Source organism: Rhinolophus sinicus, chromosome 6, assembly GCF_057876585.1.
Source record: "Rhinolophus sinicus isolate RSI-liver-muscle chromosome 6, RSI-T2T, whole genome shotgun sequence".
NCBI classification, from domain to species: Eukaryota; Metazoa; Chordata; class Mammalia; order Chiroptera; family Rhinolophidae; genus Rhinolophus; species Rhinolophus sinicus.
Genome location: NC_142506.1, coordinates 42,369,433 through 42,395,129, shown reverse-complemented (window position 1 = coordinate 42,395,129; position 25,697 = coordinate 42,369,433). Strand labels below are relative to the sequence as shown.

The 25,697-nt window shown below is 44.8% G+C and overlaps 1 long non-coding RNA gene across 2 annotated transcripts in view; it reads right to left on the bottom strand.

The window, feature by feature from the left end:
* The window catches only part of LOC109459874 (uncharacterized), a 79,908-nt gene that overhangs the window by 4,762 nt on the left and 49,449 nt on the right, over positions 1-25,697 (bottom strand). For both annotated transcript variants that reach the window (XR_016021525.1, XR_016021527.1), the window contains exon 3: positions 24,316-24,566. This is a non-coding gene — a long non-coding RNA (uncharacterized LOC109459874). The remainder of the gene's footprint in view (positions 1-24,315; positions 24,567-25,697) is intronic.

Genomic DNA, 25,697 nt, shown 5'->3' with positions numbered 1-25,697 from the left:
GGATAAGCCGTGCTGATTTACGGGCTCACACTAACCCCTTGGTCCATCTTCTCGGCCCGCCCAAGCCACCCTCCCTGGGAACACCGTTACTGTTAGTGGCCCATGCAGCTTTCCTCCTTCGTGTCCCTGTAGGACAGACAGTCACTCTGTAACCAGTGGGTTATGGAAGAGAAGCGGGGAGGGGCTGGTGAGACACACAGACACTCCTGCTCCCAGGCAAGGGGCAGCCCAGCACATGCATGACCGCCAGGATGGTCTTTGTTAGTTGCCCAGAGCCAAAGAAAACTGTAGGGCCCCTTGCTTAAAAGGCAGGATAAAGTGCCACTAAGAGTACTATAACTAGTCTTCCCCCTCAGCCGAGGTTTCACTTTCTGCGGTTTCAGTTACCCTCGGTCAACCTTAATCCAAAAATATTAAATGGAAAATTCCAGAAATACACAATTCATAAGTTTCAAATTGCACGCCATTCTCAGTAGTGCGATGAAATCTCAGTCCGTCCCGTCTGGGACATGAATCATCCCTTTGTCCAGCGTCTCCACACTGTATGGACAGGACAATAAGATACTTACTCTGAGACAGAGAGACCCCATTCCCACAACATTTATTATGGTATAATGTTCTACTTTATTATTATTGTTGTTAATCTCTTACTGTGCCTAATTTACAAATTAAATTAATCATAATTATGTATTAGAGGAAAAAGCATAGTCTACATAAGGTTTGGTACTATCTGCAGTCAGGAATCCAAGACCGGGGGTCTTGGAACGTGTCCCCATGGATAAGGAGGGCAGCTGTACAAAGCTTTTTCCTTCCTCGCATGGTCTCATGTTTTTATTTGCCATTGAATGTGCTGCACCCTCAGCCAGGGCACTCACAGGGTCAGTGCAGTCCTTCACAGGGCCCCGCCTTGCACTCTGCTACTCACATGCCAGCTCCCACTACAGACAGTGGGCAGAAGTGCCAGGCCCTGCTGGGAGCAGGGATGTCTAGCAGACACATTGGCTTCCCTCAGACCCAACACCCCAACTGCTGCAGACAGGTGACCCCAAGGGCACTGCAGCCTCCAGAGCAGGACTTGTCAGGTACCTGGACCATGGCTATATGACCTGCTCACTCCCCACCCCCAAGTGACCACCAAACCAGCTAAGGCTCTGCCAGATAGAGGCGGGCACTGCGCCACACAGACCCACACATGGCCGCACCTTCCAGAGCCCGTGCCCAGCCTCTGAGCACCAGTGTCCTATCGGGCTTCATTTGCAAAGCACAAGTTCAAGCATGGAATTATTGACAATTCCTAGATAGCAATTGCAGAGTTTTTGGCTCCAAGGGTGGGGCCCTCTAAGCACAGTGCTCTGGCCCCACCCATGAGGCTGGCGTTCCTGACCCTGAGCTCAGAAAAGGAAATCCCTCAGGCAGGAGAACAGAAGCTGAGCAGTGTGGGCCATCCATCAGGGAAGGATGGCTTCCAATGGGAGCCCACTGCAACAGGGGCTGGGGTAGGTCAAGGTCAAGGACTGGGCCGGTGGCCTCCAGAGAGTACCATTTCAGAAGGGGGTTTCTGCAATATGTTCCTATTGCTGTTGTCACAAATCACCACCATTTAGTGGCTTAGAACCACACAAATTCACTATCTTATAGTTCTAGAGATCTGAAGTCGGAAATGGGTATCGTGGGACTGAAGCTAGCTGGCGGCAGGCTGTGTCTACTCTGAGGTTCCAGGGAAGGTCCGTGTCACCACCCTTCCCATTGGCAGAGGCTGCCACATTCCTCAGCTGGTGGCCCCATCCTCTGTCTTCAAAGCCAGTGGCTTCAGACCTCATCCTGGTCACATCACATCACTGTGTCACTCTCACATCCTCTTCTCCCTCCAGCTTCCACAGTTCAGGACTCTTGTGATTATGGTGGGCCCACCAGGACAATCCTGGAAAGTCTCCCTATCTGACAATGAGCTGACTGCAATCTTAATCCATTTGCCACCTTAATCCCCCTTTGCCATGTAACCTACACCGTCACAGAATTCAGGAGGAGGATATGGACATCTTTCAGGGACCATTCTTCTGAGGACCACCAGGTCTTAACAAGAGAGAGAAAGCAGGCCAATTCACCCTAAGAGGGAGCATGCTGGGGCACACAGTGGGCAGGAGCAGGTCCCCAGAGCAGCCTGGCATGGAGAGGTGGCCGGGGCCACAGTCAGACATCCACAAACAGATGCCGGGCAGGGCTGAGCATCACCCCGACGCAGCAGGAGGGACCAGCTGAATCTAGCAGAGCTTGTATTGGGCAGGACTTCCTAGAAAGAACCTAGAGTGACAAGACACTGAATGGGTGAGCTGAAACACAGTTTAGCCAAGATCCAGAACCAGTCTGAATAAAGTGTGGGAGCCAGAGTTGTTCATTTTAGGTGTCCTGCAGCTTGGCCCATCGTCACTGCAGTGTGTATGGATTATAAAAAGCATGCTGAAACCTGGGTGATGAGCTTGTTTTAGTGATAAGGAACTTGGGAGTCAAGTTTATTCTACAGAGATTCAGGAAAAAATGGTGTCACGTGGAAGAGCCCCAGAGACTATTTTTTTTCTGGCACTGGAAGGAGAGAGAAGAGGGAGTCAGTTAGGCCCACCAGGATGGTACATATAAAAAGAGGTTTGTCCTCAGGAGCTGGCCACACAAACATGGAGGCTGACAAGCTGGAGGCCCAGGAGTCAACAGTGTAGCCCCAGTCCAAAAGCTGGCAGGCTCGAGGTGCTGTTTCAGTTTGAGCCCAAAGACAGGAAAAAACTGATGGCCCCACCCAAACCAGTCAGGCAGGAGGAGTCCCTCTTAGCGGCAGAAGTGTCAGCCATTTTGTCCTATTCAAGCTTCACCTGATGGCATGAGGCCCACCCATATGGGAGGGCCGTCTGCTTCCTCAGCCACTGATCCAAGTGCTAGTTTCATCTAAAAACAACCTTGCAGACACACCCAGAATAAAGTCTGACCAAATGTCTGGGTCCCTATTATCCTGGCGTAGAATTAATCCCTGCTTGTTCGCAGAAGGTGAAAGAATTCACAGATTCAGAACAGTGAAAAAGCAAAGTAAGGTTTTATTAAAGTTAGGGCAGAGAGAGAATGCCCATGGCAGTGTCCAAAGATGACAGCTGCCCCGGATAGTAAGGAGAGAAACATTAGCAGGGGTGTTGCCTGCGTAGAGTCTCAGAGTGGACAGCTGCACCTAACTTCAGGTTAGCTTTTTCTTATATAGGAAAGGGGCAGATGTTTAGGTAGGTTTGAGGGCTGACATCCTTCCTGGGGTCTGGTCTGTTTGAAGATGATGTTATCTCCGGACTCTGGACTCGGATTCGCCCAGCTCGGCCTGGGACTTCAGTGCGTCACCAGTAAAAACTGCAAGGGAGTTGTACATTGGATTCTAGCATCTGGGCGCCTGAGGATTGCAAAATTGCTCTTTTCAGGTTAGGATTCTATTGATTAAACGAGGTATGGGTAGCCTTGAAAAAAGGGAACAAAAAGAGCTCTTAAGTTAATCAGTGAGGGGAGAAACAAAGAAAACAGCTGAGTATCAGGATGAATCAAACTGCAAACTAACTATGTCTAATTACAGGTGGCTAGATAGCAAGCTACGCGGTGAGTCAAACGGCAAGTTAGCTAAATCTAACTGTGTTAATGATTTCCTGAATTTCACCGTTACACCTACAGCCTAGTCAAGTGGACACAAAATGAACCATCATCATGGCCCACGTCCCTGGGCACCAGTCAGTGAGCAGCCCCAAAGATGTCCTTGCCAATGGCACAGCAGCCAAAGCCTCTCACAAGAAAGGGTGTAGGCATGCTAAGTTGCCTGTGGAACCACTGACATGCCACGCTCCAGTGGCTGTGGGGACAAGCTCATTTCTGGTCTGTCCCCTCAGACACACACTCTCACACTCCTCAGTGCTCCTGGATCCATTGTAGATGTAAACACTGCACATCAACTTGGTTCATTTTCTTTCCAAATGCTGGGCCCCTTGGGTGGAAAGCGGTGGGCTAGTTTCCCAGGGTGGCATATCTCAAATGCTTATGGAATGTTGACTAAACAATAGTAGAGCGGTGTTTCTTTTCTTTTTTAAAGATTTTTATTGGGAAAGGGGATCAGGATTTTATTGGGGAACAGCGTGTACTTCCAGGACTTTTTTCCAAGTCAAGTTGTTCTCCTTTCAATCTTAGTTGTGGAGGGCGCAGCTTAGCTCCATGTCCAGTTGCCGGTTGCAGGGGGCGGAGCCCACCATCCTTTGTGGGAGTTGAACCCACAACCTTGTGGTTGAGAGCCCACTGGCCCATGTGGGAATCGAACCGGCAGCCTTCGGAGTTAGGAGCATGGAGCTCCAACGGCTTGAGTTACCTGGCCAGCCTGGTGTTTCTTAAATGTACTACTATTGACAAATACAAAACAAACACAGTTCAAAGATTTTACTTAACTCACTGGGGAGTAAGTAAGATGCTACACTAGTTACAGGACCAGAAATACAGTTAGTGAAATTAATTTACAACTCAAATAGACACAAAACCACCTTTTTCCATGGGAGTAGAAGTCAGTCATCCCCCTGTCAGAGCTTATTTGCATGTTTACAGACAAGCATTATTTGCGTTGCTCTGTTACCTACAACTTGTCTAGCTGTAAAACAGCTCAGAGACACTGATAGGCGCCAATCCCACAGAAGCAGATAACTCAGGAGGGTGTGCATGAAACTTGTTTTCTGCTGAGAACACCCAGGAATACTTTAGGTGAATTTCAAATACTTTCACATTTCTTTTTCCTGATAGTGTCTCTCCTTTGCAATCTTATTAATCTCAAAGAAAGATTATTCTTGACCACAAAACATGACTTTCATCAGGTTCCCCTTGGGTACTTTCTCTGTACAGCAAGAGTGCTCAGTACACCACTGGCCTCCTTGGGTGCTTTGCAACACCTAGAGCCAGCCATGCAATAGCCTTCTGTCTGCAGTTTGCATAAGGGATCAGACCAGATTTTAATAGCTTCAGTTATCTGCCATCCTGAGGCTCAGAAATCAAGCCCAGCTGACTCTCTCCCTCAGCTTTCCCCTGTGGTCCTATAAATTTGGGTGAATTCTTCTTTTCTGGAGGTCTCCCAGATGTCCTAAGGCTCCTGGACTGCCAGGAAGTGACCTTGCATTCCACCCGGGTGGCTGGGCTCTTGTAAACCAACCACCAGGCCAGTGTTCCTGGAAGGATTTTATAGACATTGTCTTCAAAAGTATGAACAAGCTTTATTCCTTAAAGTGGCTTGTCATACCTGATTTAGTGAGCATTATCTCCAAATGTAACACTCCAGTTAAGCTTTGGTTGTACCATCAATTTATTTCATTATATCCTGTTGCAAAGGAAGACAATTTCTTACTGAGCCCATGCAAATAACTGTATTTCTGAATTCTGTGAGATCAGTGAAAACATCATTTTAAAATATTTTATTTCACTTTATAAAAATGGAATTACTAAATTGCTGCGGATTATGGACAGCTTAAGAAGAAAGAAAAAGAGAATTCTGTATACCCAGAAAATAGAACATTAAAGCAAATCCACAATACACTATACAGGCAGCCACAATAATAGTTCCCGCATTAATTCCCTCAGTCCTATGAAATCATTCCTGTTCTGCTGGACCTTGGGCTTGCAGTCTCATGAAGTCAAATGTGTGTCAGCTAAAAAATTCCAAAAGTCCTGACTCAGCCTCTTGGCAGAGTCTATAAGTTGTCTAAGTCATGTCAGCCCAAAAGCCTGTACTCAAGTGTCTGTTCTTTGAAGTGCCAGTAATTTAAATTACTGGGGACACTTCTTTTCCACTAGTCACTGAGATGGTCTTTGTTGAAAACACAATCAGTAATCTATACTTTATCACAGAACCTCAGGCAAGCCTCAGGATATAACAAAAACTATCTGTACATGACAAAGACTTAATGACTATCGTTAACTTGTTACTGATAATTTTTAAGTATAGAAAGTGTGATGAGAGTTCATAATAAGAATAATGCATGTGATGAAAAAAACCGGTTGTTTCTCTGGCATACGAAACAAAGAAAATAAAGCTATTCCAAAACAAAATCTTTAGGCAAAATATTTTTAAGAAAAGTGTTTAAATTTATTTTCAAATAAGTCAGTGAATGATAGGTCTAATTTATAATGGATAAATATATGTTTTATAAAGGGAAAATCTTGAGCTGTAACATACAATAACCCTAAGACATATAGAGGGAGGTAGGGGTGGTGAGGGAAATCAATTGTCGTTCACTAGGCAGAATTTATTTGCATGTCTAGCAACCAGAATGATTTGCTTTGCTGCAGTTATCTACAATTTAGTTATAAAATGGCTCAAAGGCAATGAAAGGTGTAAACTGTATGGAATCAGAAAACTGACAGAGTGGGCCCTGGATGACCTAGTTTCTCACTGGACACAAACAGCAATTTTCTTGTTCCATTGAAGTCTTCTCTAGGGAACTGGAGGGGAGATGGCAGTGAGGGAAGCATCGGAAGTCTGTTTCCCACCTAGACAACAACTGCGTTGGCAAAATCTATCTGATGGAACTAGTTTAATTCTCCAGGGATGTATTAGCTTGGGCTGCTATCAGAGACTACCACATATTTGGTGGCTTAACCAACAGTAACTTATTTTCTGAACCAGGTGCCACCAGATTTGGTTTTTGATGAGCCCTCTCTTCCTGGCTTATAAATGGTTGTCTTCTTGCTGTGTTCTCACATGGCCTTTTCTTTGTGGAGAGAGAGAGAGAGAGAGAGAGAGAGAGAGAGAGAGAGAGAGAGAGAGAGAGAGAGAGAGAACGTGCTCTGGTGTTGTTTGTCTCTTCTTATAAGGACACCTGTCCAACTGGATTAGGGCCATACCCTTATTACCTCATTTAACATTAATTACTCCCTAAAGACCCTATCTCCAAACACAGTTACAAAAAAGGTTGGGGCTTAAACATATGAATTTTGCGACAACATAATTCAGTGTATACCAAGAGACTACTGAAGGTTTGCAAATTCCACAAGATGACTTGGGCAGTAAAGCGTTAATTTTGGTCAATCTCAGCTCTCAGTACAGTGGGGTTACAGTGGGAGTGTCCTATCCTCCAACTTCCAGTCTATGACATGCAGCTGTGATCACATTCCAGGAGCAGCTCACACACAGCTTGTGGGAGACACGTTGGGAACCAAGGACCCTATTCTCCAACTAACAGGAATCTGGGCTCTGATCACTGATTGCTACTTCTGATTGTGGAGATTAAGATACAGTGATGAACAGCAAGCTTCTCCCCTCTGGCTGGAGTGACTTCAAGAGGGATTTGAAGGGCTAGAGCCTTTTTTCTCCTTCCATTTCTCTCTCTCTCTCTCTGTTTCTCTCTCTCTCTCTCTCTCTCTCTCTCTCTCTCTCTCTCTCTGTCTCTCTTTCCTTTTGGGAACCAGACATCTAAGGACCCAGATGCTGAAAAACAACACATATGGAAGAATTTAGAAAGTCACTGTGCATACCCAGGGAAAATCATAAGCTCAGAAAAGACCTGTGAAGGCCTTAAGTTTATACCTCATGCTGACCCCTGGCATAGAGACGCCCTCCAACAACAACACAACAAAGAGCAAACTCTGGGGAAGGAAGAAAATTGAATATCCAGAGTTACCACTGTAAGATTCAAATGTCCAGTTTTCAACAACAACAAAAATTACAAATCATACCAATTAACAAAAATGTGGCCCATTCAAAGGAAAAAAGGAAATCAACAGAAATTGTCCCTGAGAAAGACTAGATGGTGAATTTATTAGACAAAGTCTCCAAAACAACTGTCTTAAAAATACCACAAGAGCTAAGAGAAGACATGGACAATGTCAAGAAAATGATGTATGAACAAAATGGAAATATCAATAGATAAAAAAACACAAAAAGTAACCCAAAATAATCTGGGACTGAACATGACAAACACTGAAATGAAAATTTCACTAGAGTGATTAAAAATCAGATTTGACAGAAAGGAGAAACTCAATGACTTTGAAAATAGGAAATTATTGAGTCTGAGGAACAGACAGAAAAAAGATTGAAGAAAAGTGAACAGAGCCTAAATGACACCTTCAAGCTGATCAACATACACATTGTGGGTGTCCCAGAAGTAGAAGAGAGAGGAAGGGGTAGAGAGATTATTTGAAGTAATAATGACCAAAAACCTCCCAAATTTGATGAAAGAAGCTCAATAAACTCCAAGCAAGATAAATTCAGAGGCCCATATGAAGGTACATTATAATCAAATTTTCCAAAGCAAAAGACAAAGAGAGAATCTTGAAATCAGCAAGAGAAAAGCAACTTGTCACATACAAAGGATCCCAATAATATTATCAGTAGATTTCACTTCAGAAATCTTCAAGACAAGAACGAGGGGCCAAGATGGCAGAGTAGATAGACACTGTGCTTGCCTCCTCCCACAACATTAAAATTACAACTAATTTATAGGACAATCAACCTGGAGAACAATCCAAAGTTTAGCTAAACAGGCGTCCTATAACTAAGGATATAAAGAAAAAGCCACACCGAGTCTGGTAGAAGGGACAGAGATGTGGAACTGACTGGTCCCACACCCATGTGTGGCAGTTAAAAATCAGGAGGAATATCTCGGCCATGGGGATTCTTCCCAGAGGAGTGAAGGACCCCAGCCCCACACTGAGCTCCCCAGCCCAGAGTAGTGGAGTCAGGAAGAGGAGCCTGCACATTTGGCTGTGAAAATCAGCAGGGATTCTGACGATCTATGTGAGAAGGAAGGTGGTGGGAAATCCAGATATCCTCTTAAAGGGCTCGCAAACAGACTCACTCGCTTAAAGGCACTCACCTGGGGCTCTGGCGGAGGCACATGACTTAGGTGATATCAGAGACACACAGGGAGAGACTGAGTTGTGTGGCAGGTGAGAACTGGAGACATAGCCACCATTTTCCTCATGTAGAATCCTCCTTCCATGCAGTGGGCAGGTGGGTGTCATTTTTCCTGTGTTCAGCCCTCCCCCCACAGACCAAATATGAATCTGATTGGCCTGGTTAGCTCTGCTCGCTTTATCTTAGTGACCTCATGAGACCCTGCCCCACCCAATTCACACACATTGGAGGCACTTTCTGCAAAAGGCAGCCAGCTCTGCCCCACATACTGCAGGAGGTTCTTTCAGCAGCAAACAATGGACCTCAACTCATGCATCGCCAGAGGCCTTTTGTGGCTGGCAACCAGCCCCACTCCCATTGCACTTTTTCTTGGACAACTCTTGGGGGCTCAAAGGCCCTAGGCAGGCAGCAGCTGGCCTCAGGATACTCTGAGACTTTTGCTGAGTAACTCCAGACTCAGCTCTGGCACCAAACCTGAATCAGCATTAACCTGGCGAACACCACTCACCCTACCCTGGTGACTCCTTGAGACCCTGCCTCAACCAACTCATGTATCACACAAGGCTCTAGCAGTAGCTGAGACTCATGGACAGGTGGCAGGCAGCAGCAGGCCTCGGGATGCCCTAGGCTTTTTGTGGAGCTACCCCAGGCCTGGTACTTGTGGCAGACATCCTTGGTTCACATTATGGGCTCATCCATATGTCTCCAGGTCCAGCACAAGGAACAACCAACCATAGATCATTTTGTAGCTTCTACCAGGTAGTCTCCAGCTGGTTAGAGGAAATGGGTGACCTGGGCCTGCACCTGCCAAGAGGCCTCAGAGCCAACATACTTGGAAGTTGGCTTCAGACCACAGCAGAGCACCACCCAATATCCCCATAAGTGGCACACCCAAAGGATGGTCTCAAGGCACCAGAGCCTGCTGGGGCAAATCTCTCTCCATGGGATCAGCCCTCTGTGCCTGTGCAGCAGCCTGTAAGCTTTGGACATGGCCAAACCCCACAGCCAATCAGCCTGAGGGTCATTCCCACCCACTGACATGATAATAGCAATCAATGCTCAACTGTAACAGGAGGGCACACAAGGGACCCTGCTGGAGCACCCACTGCAGGTGACCAGGGAGACTGTGCCACTGAGCCCCATAGGGCACCTATTGCATAAAGCCACCTGAGAAGACTACAAGACACAGCAGATCTACCTAATATATAGAAACAAACACAGAGAGATAGCCAAAATGAGGAAACAAAGAAAGATGTCCCAAGTGAAAGAACAGGAGAAAACTCCAGAAAAAGGAGTAAACAAAATGGAGGCAAACAACCTACAGATACAGAGTTCAAAACAATGGTGATAAGGATACTCAAGGAACTTAGTGGGAACTTCAGCAAAGAGAGAGCAAGTATTTAAAAAGGACATAGAAACCATAAAAAAGAACCAGTCAGAAGTGAAGACTACAACAACTGAAATTAAGAATTCACTAGAAGGAAGTACCAGCAGACTAGATGAAGCAGAGGATCGAATTAGCAATTGGAAGACACCCTATCAGAACAGCAAACAAAACAAAACAAAACAAACAAACAAACAAAAACAATGAGGATAGTTTAAGGGGCCTCTGGGACAATATCAAGCATACCAACATTTGCATCACAGGGGTACCAGGAGAAGAGAGCAAGGAATTGAAAACCTATTTGAAGAAATAATGATGGAAAACTTCCCTAACCTGGTGAAAGAAAGAGACATACAAGCCCAGGAAGTTAGAGTCCCAAATAAGATGAACTCACAGAAGCCCATAAGAAGACACATCATAATTCAAATGCCAAAGGTTAAGGAGAAGGAGAAAATCTTAAAAGCAGCAAGAGAAAAGCAGTTAGTTACCTTCAAGGGAGCACAAAGAAGATTATCAGGTGATTTTTCAACAGAAACTTTGCAGGCCAGAAGGGATTGGCAGGAAATATTCAAAGCGATATAAAGTAAGGATCTACAACCAAGATTACTGTACCCAGCGAAGCTATCATTTATTATAGAACTGAAGGACAGATAAAGAGCCAACTGTGACTTTGACAAAGAGGGATTACATGGAAATAAATGCAAACATTATTACTGATCCTGTAAAAAAGAAAAAAGAAGAAAAAAAAAACTTCCTCCGTTGCATTTAAACAGTTTCTGTTTACAAAATAAGCATAAACAGTGAAATCTCAGGAATACATTTTTGTAAACTAAATGAGGCATATGCTACTCAGTGTATACAGCTGAGTCCTTATTAGAGGTCATGTCTTTAAAAGACTGGGGTGACTGGAGGGGATGAAATAGTAAGCTTTTATGATGATTACAAAGAAGGACAACAGACCTGCTAGGAAAGGAATTGCAGCCATCCTTCAGCCCAGAGGGCCAGCATTGCAGGTAGGCTGCACAGGAGGGCAGGGCTTTTGTAAGAAGGATCTGAATGCTGCTTCACTGTGGTCACTTCTGCTCCTTGTCCCACTCCTGCAGTTGCGGTGAGCAGGGCCACCATGGGTCTATTAGAAAGAGCTAAGCTTGTCCAGGCTTCCCCAAGTATACCCAGAGCCTGAGCCAGCTAATATAAAAACCAGAAGAAGAAGCTTTCCTCATGAAACTGCAGTTCTATTAAAATAAGAATACATGTATCTACAACAGCAATGACTAAGAGTAGTCATGTTTTACAGTGATTGCACAGCTCAAGAGTCTAAATGTAACAGGGGAAATAGAAATACTCCACTGCCACTCTGACACACACTAAGAAGGAAGATGTTTCTTGTCTAAAATCTGACTCCCTGCAAGTGAGGACCTGGTCATTTTAACGCTCCGGCTGCCTGTATTTGTGCAGCTGCTGGGCAAACCCTTCAGGACTGCAGGATTCTACAAAAGGCTGCTTTCTCATACTTGGGAGACCCCAGGAGGCACAAGTTGAAAAGGGAAAAGTGGAGCACTAGCATGTGGAGCCCCAGCTCCTGTGTGAGCTGGGAGCAATGTGGCAAATTCTGGGGCACTTAGAGAAAAAGATTCTCTTCTTCCTCATAGGCATTATGTCAACATGGACTGAAGTGCGATCTTTCCAGCTTTCACACCATGGGAACTCACCAGGCACTGGAAGGGCGCACCCCACACCTTGGGTGACAACCAGGGCAAATTACTCTACACCCAGAGCAGTTTCCCCAGCTGGTAAATGAGCCATGACAGTTCCTCCTCCTTGGCCTGAGGTGAGGATTAAATGAAATAATTTCACGTTTAGCATAGGACCTGGCTGATAATAAACTCAGTCAGTGGTGCAGCTATTGATAGACCATGTTATTAACAGGGACTTGCTCCCGCTAATCTTCACATTATCTGTTATCCTTTAGTATGTGGGGTTTCAGTTTAATTGCCTTCCCTTACTGTGAGTGTTCTATTAATTGCCTTCCTCCCTGTCCTAATTGTTCTTTGGACCTGCACCTTTTCAGCAGGGAAGAGAAGGGCTTTTGCTCCTGGCAAGTTCCTCTCTCCAGATGCCCTGCAGAGACAGTTTACCAGACAGCTTACTGAGGAAGGGAGTGATGTCCTCCCCCAGGCCTTCATCCTTGAACGGACATTGTTCATTCACACAGGCACTGATGAAAAGGAAAGGATGCTTTACTCACGTTTGCATTTTCCCACCAGGTTTATAAATTTCCTTCAGAGGGATGAAGTCTTTCCTTTCATGATCACTTTAAAACACATTTGAACAAAATAGACTTACAAATAGAAAACAAACCAAAAAAATGACTCTATAGACAGAAACTGGAGAGTTTCTTATGCCATTGTACAAAGTTTGAATGGTATTTATGGGCCATAGGGAACTCTGGGGGGCTTTGATCAAGGAAGCAGCAGGGAAACTGGGGGAGATCAGCGAGGAGCTGCAGTCACACTGCAGAGGCTGTGAGGTCCCCAGTGAAGGCAGGACCACAGGGCTTAGAGAGAAGTTTAATTGGAAGATGTTGTGGAGGGAGACCCAACAGGACTCTGTGCTTGGTTGGACATCACAGAGAAAGAGTAGATCACAGCTGTGGCATTTCCAGTCTGAGTGACTAGGGGCTGCTGGTACCTGGCTAAGGGACAATAGTGAAAGATGCAGACATCTGAGGGGGAAAGAGTGGCTTATTAAGTGACCTTGGCGTGGAAAAGTCTCTGAGGAGATGGCCAGCAGACAGCTCTGGAACCATGGCTGAGTCACTTCAAATCCTATTTGGAAAAAGAAAAACCATAAATACTAAGGAAGTAACTCTACAAACTAAGATAATAGTTTTTAAAAATTCAGAAATTGACTCAAGTGTAAGCCAGAGTTGAAAGTGAAAAGCTAAGCATCATCTGCTTAGAGGTGACCTTTGAAGTTGAGACTCGCTGCAGAGAGGAGATGGGAGGGCTGAGGAGTCTGCACAGAGACCCTTAGGGATCCTGGAACCAGGAGGACCAACCCCAGGGCAGAACACTTGGTGCCTATGGAGGGGAAGGCAAGGGACATGCTCTGCACCCTACAGACAAGCTGGGAGGAAACCAGAGTTTTGGTCTTGCATTTTCCAGATAAAGAAACTGCATTCCCAGACTAGAAAAAGCTAAAGGAGTTCATCACCACCAAACCAGTATTACAAGAAATGTTAAAAAGACTTCTTTAAGAAGATGAGAGAAAAAATGATCATGAATATGAACAATAAAATGGAAATAATTACTTTAAAGGAAAGTGAATTAAATGCTCCAATCAAAAGATGTAGAGTGGCTGAAAGGATAAGAAAACAAGACCCATACATATGCTGTCTACAAAAGACCCACTTCAGATCGAAAGACACAGGGAGACTGAAAGTAAAGGGATGGAAAAATGTATTTTATACAAATGAAAAAAAAAAAAAAAAAAAAAAGCTGCTCTAGCAATACTTATACCAGCCAAAATAGACTTTAAAACAAGAGACACAGAAGAATATTTCATAATGATAAAGGGATCTATCCAATAAGAAAATGTAACCCTTGGACACATTTATGCACCCAACATAGGAGCACCTAAATATATAAAGCAAATAACGACAAACATAAAGGGAGAGATTGACAGTAATACAGTCATAGCAGGGGACTCTACCACCCCATTGACATCAGTGGATAGAAAAAAAAATCAAGAAGACAGTAACTTTAAATGACATATTATACCAGATGGATTTAATTGATATTTTTAGAGCATTTCACCCATAAGCAGCCAATTATACATCCTTTTCAAGTGCACATGAAAGATTTTCCAGGATACACCACATGTTAGACCAGAAAACAAATCTCAATAAATTTAAGAATTTTGAAACCATATCAAGCATCTTCTCTGATCACAATGGTATAAAACTAGAAATCAATTACAAGAAGAAAACTGGAAAACAAACACATGGAGGCTAAATAACATGCTACTAAACAATGAATGGATTAATAATAAGATCAAGAAAAAAAAATCAAAAGATATCTTGAGATAAATGAAAATGAAAACACAATGACTCAAATCTATGGGACACAGCCAAAACACTTCCAAGAGAAAAATTTATAGCAATACAGGCCTACCACAAGAAAGAAATATCTCAAATAAACAATCTAACCTTACATGTAATGGAACTAGAAAAAGAATGAAAGAAAGGAAAAAAAGTCTAAACTGAGTAGAAGGAAGAAAATAACAAAAATCAGAGTAGAAATAAATGATATAGCGTCTAAAAAAATACAAAAGATCAATGAAACCAAGAGTTCGTTTCTTGAAAAAATAAGCAAAATTCATAAACCTTTAACCAGGTTCATCAAGAAAAAAGAGAGAGTACCCAAATAAATAAAATAAGAAATGAAAGAGAAGAAGTAACAACAGATATCACAGAAATACAAAAAATTATAAGAAAATACTACAAACAATTATATGCCAACAAATTGGGCAATATGGAAGAAATGGATAAATTCCTGGAAATGTACAATTTTCCAAGTCTGAGTCAAGAAGAAACAGAAAATATGAACAAACCAATAACTACTAACAAAACAGAATCAGTAATTAAGAAACTCTCAACAAACAAAAGTCCTAGACATGATGGCTTCACAGGTGAATTTTACCAAACATTCAAAGAAGAATTAATACCTATTCTTCTCAAACTGTTCCAAAAATTAAAGAGGCAGAGTGTCCCAAGCTCATTTTATAAGGTCCCCATTACCCTGATTCCAAAACCATACAAAGACATTACAAAAAAAGGAAATTACAGGCTGATATCCCTGATGAACATAGATGCAAAAATCCTCAACAAAATATTAGCAAACTGAATTCAGCAATACATTTTTTTAAAAAGATCATACTCCACAATCAAGTGGAATTTATTCATGGAATGCAAGTTTGGTTCAATATCTGCAAATCAACAGGATACACCACATAAACAAAATGGATACAAATTATATGATCGTATCAATAGATACAGAAAAAGCATTTGACAAATCCAGCATCCATTTATGATAAAATCTCTCAATGAAGTGGGAACAGAGGGAACATACCTCAACATAATAAAGGTCATATATGACAAACCCACAGCTACCATCATACTGAAGAAGGAAAAGCTAAAAGGCATTCTCCTTAAGATCAGGAACAAGACAAGGACGTCCACTTTCACTACTTCTATTCAATTTAGTACTGGAAACCCTAGCCACGGCAATCAGACAAGAAAAAATATATAAGGCATCCAAATTGCAAAGGAAGAAGTATAACTGTCATTATTTGCAGATGACATAACACTCTATATAAAAACCCTACAGAGTCATTAAAAAAACTATTAGAACTGATAAATGAATTCAATAAAGTAGTGAGATAAAAAAATTAATATTCAGAGATCGGTTGCATTTTTATACACCAATAATAAACTATCAGAAAGAGAAATTAACAAAACAATCCCATTTACAATTGCATCAAAAAAAAATACTTGGGAATAAATTTAACCAATGAGGTAAAAAGACTTATACTTGGAAAACTATAAGACACTGAAGAAAGAAATTGAAGAAGATACAAATAATTGGAAGCATATATCATTCTCATAGATAGGAAGAACTAACATCGTTAAAATGTCCACACTACCCAAATCAATCTATAGATTCAATGCAATCCCTATGAAAATACCAATGGTATTTTACACAGAACTAGACCAAATAACCCTAAAATTTATGTGGAACCACAAAAGATCTGAAATAGCCACGGCAATACTGAGAAAGAAGAACAAAGATGGAGGTATCACACTATCTGATATCAAACTGTATTACAAGGCAATAGTAATCAAAACAGCATGGTATTGGCATAAAAATAGACACATAGATCAATGGAACAGAATAGGGAGCCCAAAAATAAATCCACGCCTACAACAGTTCAGACATTTAAGTTCACAAACTCATTCTAGAAAAAGTGCTACATACCTCACTGCTGAATATCACTATGGTCACCTTCGAAGTACTCCCCTTGGGAAGCTATGCACCAATGCCAGCATCTAGTCTACCCTTCAAAGCAATTCTGGAACTCTTTTTCTGGAATGGCCATCAGAGCTGTCATTGTATTACCCTTGATGTCCTGAATGTCATTAAAATGTCTTCCTTTCAATATTTCCTTTAACTTCAAGTAAAGAAAAAAGTCATTGGGGGGCAGATAAGGTGAGTAGGGAGGGTGTTCCAACACAGTTATTTGCTTACTGGCTAAAACCTCCCTCACAGACAGTGCCGTGTGAACTGGTACAATGCCATGATGCAAGAGCCATGAATTGTTGGTGAAAAGTTTAGGTCATTTTTGTCTAACTTTTTCATGTAGTCTTTTCAGCACTTCCAAATAGTAAACTTGGTTAACTGTTTGTCCAGTTGGTACAAATTTATAATGAATAATCCCTCTGATATCAAAAAAGGTTAGCAACATTGTTGCAACAAGTTCGTGAACTTAATTGTCAGACCTCTTATATCAATTAATCTACGACAATGGAGGCAAGAACATACAGTGGAGGAAAGAGAGTCTATTAAGTAAATGGTGTTGAGAAAACTGAAACATACATTAAAAAATTAAACTGGATCACCTTCTTACACCATATACAAGAAAAAACTGAACATGGATTAAAGACTTAAATGTAAGACCTGAAAACATAAAACTCCTAGAAAAAACATACGTAGTAAACTATTTCACATAAATCTTGATAACGTCTTTTTTAATATATCCCCATGAGCAAGGGGTAAAAAATACAAAAATAAACAAAATGGAACTACATGAAATTAAAAAGATTCTGTAGTTGATATAACCCTTAACAAAATGAAAGGATATTTGTCAGTAATACAACTGATAAGGGATTAATATTCAATATATAGAAGGAACTCATACAGCTCAATAACAAAAACAATCCAATCAAAAAATTGGCAGAGGACTTGAATATACATCTCTCCAAAGAGGACATACAGATGCCCATAGATGTAGGAAAAGATGCTCAACAGCACTCATCATTAGAGAAAATGCAAGTTAAAACCATGATATCACCACACACCTGTCAGAATGGCCATTATCAATAAATTACCAAAAAACAAGTGCTGGCAAGGATGTGGAGAAAAGGGAACCCTCGTGCCATTGGTGGGATTGCAAATTGGTGCAGCCACTATGGAAAAAAGTATCGAGTTTCTTCAAAAAATGAAAAAATTAGAACTACCTTATGATCCAGCAATTCTACTTCTGGGTATTTATGTAAAGAAATTCAAAACACTAATGCAAAAAGATATATTCACCCATATGTTCACTACAGTGCTATTTACAATGGCCAAGATACGGAAGTGACCTAGGTGTCTAGCAGTAGACAAATGGATAAAGGAGATGTGGTACATGTATACAATGGACTATTACTCAGCCATAAAAAAGGATGAAATCTTGCCATCTGCAACAACATGGATGGACCTGGAGGGTATTATCCTGAGTGAAATAAGTCAGACTGACAAAGACAAATACCATATGATTTCACATATATGTGTAACATAAAGAAATAACACATATGATTACACATATATGTGTAACAAAATAAATGGACAAACACAACAGAAACAGAATCATAGAAACAAAGAACAAACATGGTTGCCAGAGAGGTGGGAACATAGAGAGATGGGTGAGAACAGTGAAGGGAAACACCGTTAATAATAGTGAGACAACTTTGCACCCATGGGTACTACGCTTAGTGCGGTGAGTACATCGTAAGACACATAAATGTTGAATACTATGTTGTACAGCTGGAACTACTATAATAGTTTATGTCAACTATACTTTAATAAAAACACAAGTAATCAAAATATTTTTAATTGAGGAGAAGACTGTATACTCTTATAGTATGGGTGCTTTTTCTAAGCAAGACATGAGACCTACAGGCCATGAAGAAAAGACCAGACATATTAGATTAACACCTAATGCTTTTGAGAATGCAAGAAACAGAATGCACAGTACATTGCTAGGGGCGTGGGAATTGTTCCGGTTTGGGAAAATAATAGTTTCTGTTTTTTAAATTAGATATATTCTTTTACAGATCTATCTCACTTTTATGAATCTATTCTACATAAACCAAAGCACCAATATGTAAATACTGGTATATGCACAGATGTTAAATACAGCATTTCTAATGGTAGCAAACACAAACTGGAAACAGCCTTGCTGCCCATAACTAGAGAGCGGTTTTACTACTGTGTCCCTCTGCACTATGAAATGTTATACAACTTCTAAAGGAATGAGGTAGCATCGTCTCTCGACCTGGATGTTTTGATATAAGAGGAAAGCAGTTTGCAGAGTCATTCATACAGCATCCTTCAGTTTCTGTAAAAACCCACAACATGACCTGCTGTACACATGTGCATAGTTTGTGTGAGGACTGAGAAGGACGTGGCCAACAGACAAATCTGTTGCCTGTGGTTACCTGGAAAGAAGAGGGTAGCATGGTGGTGAGAGCTTTGTGACTGTTTACGTTGCCTCGTGTTGCACTTCTGTGTCACTTGTGTAATTTTAAAACATATAAATACAATGTGTTTTAAAGGAGAACATTTTTCAAACATCACCCAAGTCCCCAGGCCCCATTCTGTTTGAGGGGGTGGGGATGAAGCCTGAGAATCTGAATTTTAACAAGATGCTTAGGTGACCGTTGGGGTGGTGGCCAGCGACTGCACCTTAGGGAATGCTGCAGTACAAGTTCCCTGGGACAGTTTGGAGGAAGGGAGGAGAGCTGGTGGCTGGTGGGCAGGAAATCCGAGGAGAGGACAAGGTGTAGAAGGGCTGCTAGGTGTGGAGATGGCACATCTCCTCCTCTAAGCCAAGACGGAAGGAGAGCACCCAAGAGGAGTATGTGGCAAGGGTCAGGGACATTTCCAACTGTAGGAAAGGAAATTCAGGGAGTTCCAATAAGAGTGAAGAACGTGGAGAGAGGATGAGATATGATAGCGGCCGTGGAGGGGCGGCTATCCTCAGGTGACAGGTTCACACTGGAACTGAAGCCCAGCAGCTCTAACCCCAAGAGCTGCAGGACCAGATAAGACACACAGGGCCTTTGTCCTCCAAGCAGGGAGAGTCTGGGTGCTTGGGGCCCTCTTCTGTCCTCCCGGCCATGACAGACAGGGGCAGGCATGAATGAGTTGTGATTTGTGACATGCAGTCTTCATGAGAATGAAATGGGGTCAGATCCCAACCCACCATTTGTTTAAGGGCCAGATTTCTAGTCTTTTCACAGCTTCTTGAGGGAAGTACTATTATCCCCACTTCCAGGTAAGAAAACCAAGGTTTTGATAAGTGGAATGACTTGGCCACAAGTCCGTCCATGTTCATTTGGGAAGTGGCAGTTCCAGGAGTAGCGGGTACATTTGCCCCCATTAAAGCTCAGTTTCTCTGTGCTAACCCTACAAAGGGTGGGGATGGGGATGGATCAGCCCAGAGCCCCAGGAGGAGGGAGAAACCTGCTGTGTTCAGGCTAAGGTGGCGGGATTCTGGATCTCTCTGGCACCTTCTTTTTTCAGCCTGATGCTCTTCAACTGCACTGATGCTCTTGTTTGCCTGGCCTGGCTGTTGGCTTCAGCCTGCTTACCCACCCCACTGACACACATCACTGTCCTGAGAACAATGCAGCACAAAGCAGGGTTAGGGCAGCAGGCCAGGCTCCTCCCCAGAGCCCAGCGCACAGCTGGACCAGAAAAGTGGGTCAGCCCTCTCTGCTCATCCCTCCTCCCTTCGTGCTGGGACAGCCCGTGTCCGTTTGCCCTGTCTGTCCTCAGACCATGCTTCAGGCAGGCAGGGGGGTCCTGACCCCAGGCCTATTGCACAGACCTGTGTGCCAAGAACAGAGGGGGCCGAGGGCCTGGCTGGTGGGGGCTCATCCAGGAAGACTGTGAGGACCCAAATCTCTTATTAAGGGAAAATCTGGGGTGCAGAAACAGGCTAGAAATGTGTTCACCATTTATGCAGTAAGTACCCGCTAAGTGCCTGATGTAGGGGCTTCCAAGTGTCGGGACACACTCGAGACAGTTCACCAGCATCCCCAGCAGGCAGGACAAGGTCGAGCACATGCCAGCTCTGGAGAAAGGCCTGCTGAAAGAAGGACTGGCAGGCCTGGTCCAGCCCTTTCGAAGCTCAGCTGATGGGAGAAGCAGACGTCAAATAACCACAACCAAGCCACTCAAATTGTGATGAGGATTCTGAAGGACTGTGGAGGTCAGAAGAACTTGCAATTATTTTGGAAAGCTCAAAATGTTTCTTCCTTGAGTGAAACTTTCTTTTCAGAGTCTTCTCAGTTTCAATATGGGGGGGGGGGGGAATCTTCAAAATCAGCATAAGTCTTAGACAGAATTGCAGCTATAGATAGACAATTCTGCATGCTCTAGTCTTACTGAATAGAATAAATTGTTATTGGTGGCAAAAACAAAACACAACCAAACAAAACAGTGTCTGTGTGCGTGTGTCTGCGTCTGTGTGTGTGTATGTGCGTGTGTGAGCATTCACGTGTGCATGTATGTGGCCATCTAAGCCTCTATGTCTGCAGAGAGAAAGGGTCCGGGGACCTCGGCAAAGCATCCCATGCGGGCTCAGTATCAGGTGTTTATAATCTACACTCTGGCCCTTCCCCTAGAGCCATGGGACATTGGAGAAACCCTTTGGCTAAGACTCTCCAATGCTATTGCTCCCTTGTCCTCACTCCCCAGCCCCACACCCTCCACGGTGCTCAGAGGCCACCTTTCACCATCCTTGTCGAACCCGGGTGCTGGCCACTCTTGTGGGCTCAGCACCTCCTGCCCAGGAGCCCCTATAAGGAGCAGGCATCTCCCATGGCTCTCCTGCCCCAGCATCTCAGCAAGCCCCTGACCATTTGAAACATCAATGGCAGACGGTGGGCCTCGGTGACAGGCACTGCACATTGAAATAAGGAGACCTTAAGTCTCAAATTGGCTGTTTCGCAGAATCACAGTCATGATGGAGCAATTTAACATCCCTGAACCTCAGTTTCCTCATCTGCAAACTGCACTGATGCTCTTGTTTGCCTGGCCTGGCTATTGGTGGCTAAGAGCAAGGAGATTGCGTGTGGCACAGCCGAGGCACCAGGGAGCTTGGCAAGAGCTGGGAGGCAGCAACAGGACCCTCAGAGCCTCAGGACCCTGAGCACCTCACCCCTGCCCCGCCCAGGGCTGAGTGGTACAGCAAAGCCAGGCCCGATGCCCAGAAGCCAGTCAGATACAAGCTGAGATCACCTCTTTCCCAAAGTCCTTCTTTCCTTGGGAAGTGTCTATTTGTGTGGCCACTGTGTGTGTCAGTCCATTCCTAGTGCTATAAAAACTACCACAGGCTGAGTGTTTGATAGACAATGGAAATGTATTCCTTATGTTTCTGGAGGCTAGAGGTCTGAAATAGGGGTGCCAGCGTGGTCGTATGGGGCCTCTTCCTGGGTCACTGAAGGCGCCTTCTCCCTGGCCTCACGTGGTGGAGGGAGGGAGCTCTGTGGGGTCTCTTTTCTAAGGGCTCCAATGTCATCACAAAGACCCCACCCTCATGACCTCAGCACCTCCCAAAGGCCCCACCTCCAAGGACTGTCATCTTAGGTGGTTAGGCTTCCAACATGTAAGTTTAGGGAGACACACACATTCAGACCTTGGCTGTGCAACAGCCTGACAGTGGGAGCCACGGCAAAACTTGGCCCAGGGAACAGAGCTTGGCCTCCCTGAGTGCGGCCTCCTGTGGCTGCAGGTGGGGGCCCTTTTAGCATTTTTGTCTAGTTAGAGCTGAATTACCATGCAGAGAGTCCTTTAAACTCTTGAGTGAAAGCCACTGGGCTTCTTCCAGCCCAGGATTCACTGAACCCGCAGAACACACCTACTTTTAAGTTGACAAACAAAACCACAGGGAGAAGAGTGACCCAAACTGTCCCTTCCGTCAGATGGCTGAAATGCTTCATGTAAATGTCACTGGACCTGTGCACAGAGGCCGACAGCATGAGTCACTGATCTCTGAGGTAATTTGGCTCTAACTCAAAGCAAACAGAGGCCCGATTCGTAGATACAGGTAAGACACGAAAGGAAAAGAAACAACCAAAGCAAAGAAGCCCAAGCCAGTGGCCACACCTTCTGTGTCTTGCTGGGTGCTGTGTGTAGGGCCCTCGCACAATGTCTGCCGCCACCAAGCCCAGCACATCCGTGGCCTTTGCAGGTGGCTGATGTAGGCACTCAGCCCAGCAGTTTGCTAAAGGAATGGTCGAGACACCGGTCCAGGGCAGGTAAACTGAGTATGTCCCGTGCCAGTCCCTTGCGGCCCCCACAGGCCGGGCTCTCAAGCTGAGCCTGCTTACCCACCTGCCCACCTCCCCCACCTCGTCGTGACCCCTGGAGTACATCTCAGCACAGCGGAAGTGAGAACCACAATAACACCTGCCTCCCTGTGCTCAGCCTCATAACTGTGGGAGCCAGTTCTGTAACCGAAGCCTCTGAGCTGCTTCCAGTTCCCAGGAGGCCAGAGGGTCTGGGTAGACGACAGGCTGAGTCCCGGCCCAGTGCCGCCGGGTGCTGTTGCCACCCCACTCCATGGGGGGTGCGCTGTAAGGGGGCAGGCCCAGCACCCACCAAAGGCCTAGAACGAAGGCCGCCAGACCCAGAGGAGGGAGGAGGAGTCTAGATCCCATCCTCTAACTTTCTGGGGCCTCTGTGTCTGCATGTGCAAAATGGTGGGATTGGGCCTGATCCCCACAGTACCTGAGAGAGGGCAGCTGGGTTGGGGGAGGGCCTGCTGCTGAACCCCTAAATCCTACTATTCTACAGAAAGAAAGCCATGTACCCCAGTTTCCCCTGACTGAGGAAGCACCCGGCTGCCCTGGGGGGGGGGGGTGTCTGTGAACTCAGCAGGAAGGGCTTGAGGAGGAGTGACAAGCTACAGTAACTCTGTGACTCTCAGGGAGCCACAGCTAACACCCGTGGGACACCACAACAGAAAAGAGTCAGGCGTTGCTTGGGGAACAGCAGAAAAAAGTTGTTTTATGTTCGGTGAGAAATTTTGTTGTTTGCTTATTTTTAACGAGAGGCTTTATGGCAATTCCTACATTTTAACAAACTATATCCTTGACACCATGATAACACATTCCGAAGTGACATGTACTAACTCAAAAATGCAATCTCTCACCCAGAGGGCTCATGTAGGGTCAGGAATTCGCAGGTTCCAAATCCAGTTGAATTCAGGAAAGCAAATGAAAACACAAAACCAAGCAATTTAGAAAGCACTCTTTTGAGGGTTAAAGTTGTGGTGTGTGTACCAATCTTACCACTTTTTCCTTTCTCCTGTTGACGCTGCTCACACAACACACAAAGTAAACTTGGGCCTGGAAATGCAGGCTCATATTTTTGCTCCAAGCAGGTAGAAGCTTCTCACTGCTGCTGTGTGGTTCTGACACACACAGACACACAGACACAGACACACACACACACACACACACACATACACACACACACACACACACACACACACACTTAAAAAAAATAAAAACAGAAACAGCCCCCACCACCAAAAAAAACACCCTATGTCTCTGGTGGTCCAGTCATGCCCTCTGACACAGCTGAGTGATGGCTGTCGGCACCTGGACCTCCTGGGGTTGGGGAACTGCAGCAGACCTGCCCATAGTGCCAGGATCCTTTTTGCTCTATAAATACACCGAAACCCGAGGAATGAATGCAGGTCTTATTCTAAGGGTATTCTCACCCAGCCTTGATCTGTACTCGGGTTCATTAAAATGCTTAAGTCACCCTTTTAATTGGGGACCTTAGGGCTGCAGAACACTCTTAGAGGCTGCGAGGAGATATGGAAGAAATGAAGGATTGAATTCCGTTCCTGAGAGTTTTCCTTCTAAGGAAGAGAAGGCAAAATGAATATAAAATAATATGAAGAAATGCACACTCACCAAGGTGTGTGACCCACCCAGTCTGGGGGTTATGGGACCAAAGAACATTGTGATCAGGGACTCAGGGCAAACTCTGTGGGCCAGTGAAGGTCCATCCGGGATCAGGAGACTGCAGACGGCTAGCTTCCGGACATTCCCGTCAGTAAGGCATGTCTTCTAGTGTGTAACTAGCAGGCACCAGCATCCTAGGGTGGGGACTATGAGTGGGATGCCTTGGAGCGGACTGTGGGAAGGATGAGCCCTGGGGACACCTACGGACGAAAAGAAACAGTAGTCTTAGGAACCAACAATGGCAAATCCCTTCCATCTGGGAGGATACACGCTAGCTTTTTGTCCTGGGAAAGGAGGGTCGCTGCCACTGGCACCTTTCCCAGTTTGTGGTACCAGACCTTTATGGCAGTACTTGGGGTCCCTTGCATAGTTTCAACATGTAACAGAACAGGGGACCCCATAATAGGCCATAGTGAGAGCACATAGTTTCCTCGCAAAATCATCCCGGTATCGGAACCTCTGTATACTACAGTCACTTGCGGGGGCCACTCAGCCACCACCCCTGGCGTCACTTGCAAATCATGAGTCAAACCGGCCCCCCATGGGGCTATCAGACCCAACCACCGACAGTGGGGGCTTTTGACCTGCCAAGGCCAAGTCCATTGCTGCCGTTCCCCTGCTTTCAAGCATGTGGGTGCTGGCAGCAAAATGTTCCCATTTCTGCCGTAGCCTGGCTTTAACAGAGTCTCCCTGGTGGTAACTTGTAATTGAATGGGAGCGGCCGTTCGATGTAGCAGAGCTTATACTGGCGCGGGCCCTCCCTTCCGTGGTCTCTCATTCAGGACTCTCAAGAAATCCCATAGACGAGAGGCCCAGTCACACATCATGGGAGGGTGTTTTGACACCCGGAGACCTTGCTTCAAAAGGCCATTATAACGTTCAATCATGCCAGCTGCTTGTGGATTGTACGGGGTGTGAAACAACCATTGCACGTCCATCCTGGCAGCCCAGCGCTGCACTTCTTGTCCCGTAAAATGGGTACCCTTGTCACTTTCAATGACTTGGGGGCACCCATAGAGGGCGCACAGCTGTGTAAGGGCGACCACTGTATACCGCTGATCCGCAGCCGGACAGGGCCAAGCAAACATCAACCCCGTAGCAGTGTCCACTGCTGTAAATGCGTATATCGCATTGCAGGCCTTAGGCAGGGGTCCAATGTAATCCACTTGCCAGTGAGTGAGGGGCACCCTCCCTCGCGTAATCTGCTGTGTCTCCCAGGGGAGCCTCCGCCTTTGGGGGCTGTCCTGGGCACAGATGGCACAGTCATAGCAGGCATCTGCTATCTCCTGCCATTTCAAAGGCAGGCCCCCGCGTCTGCTCACCTGCCACAT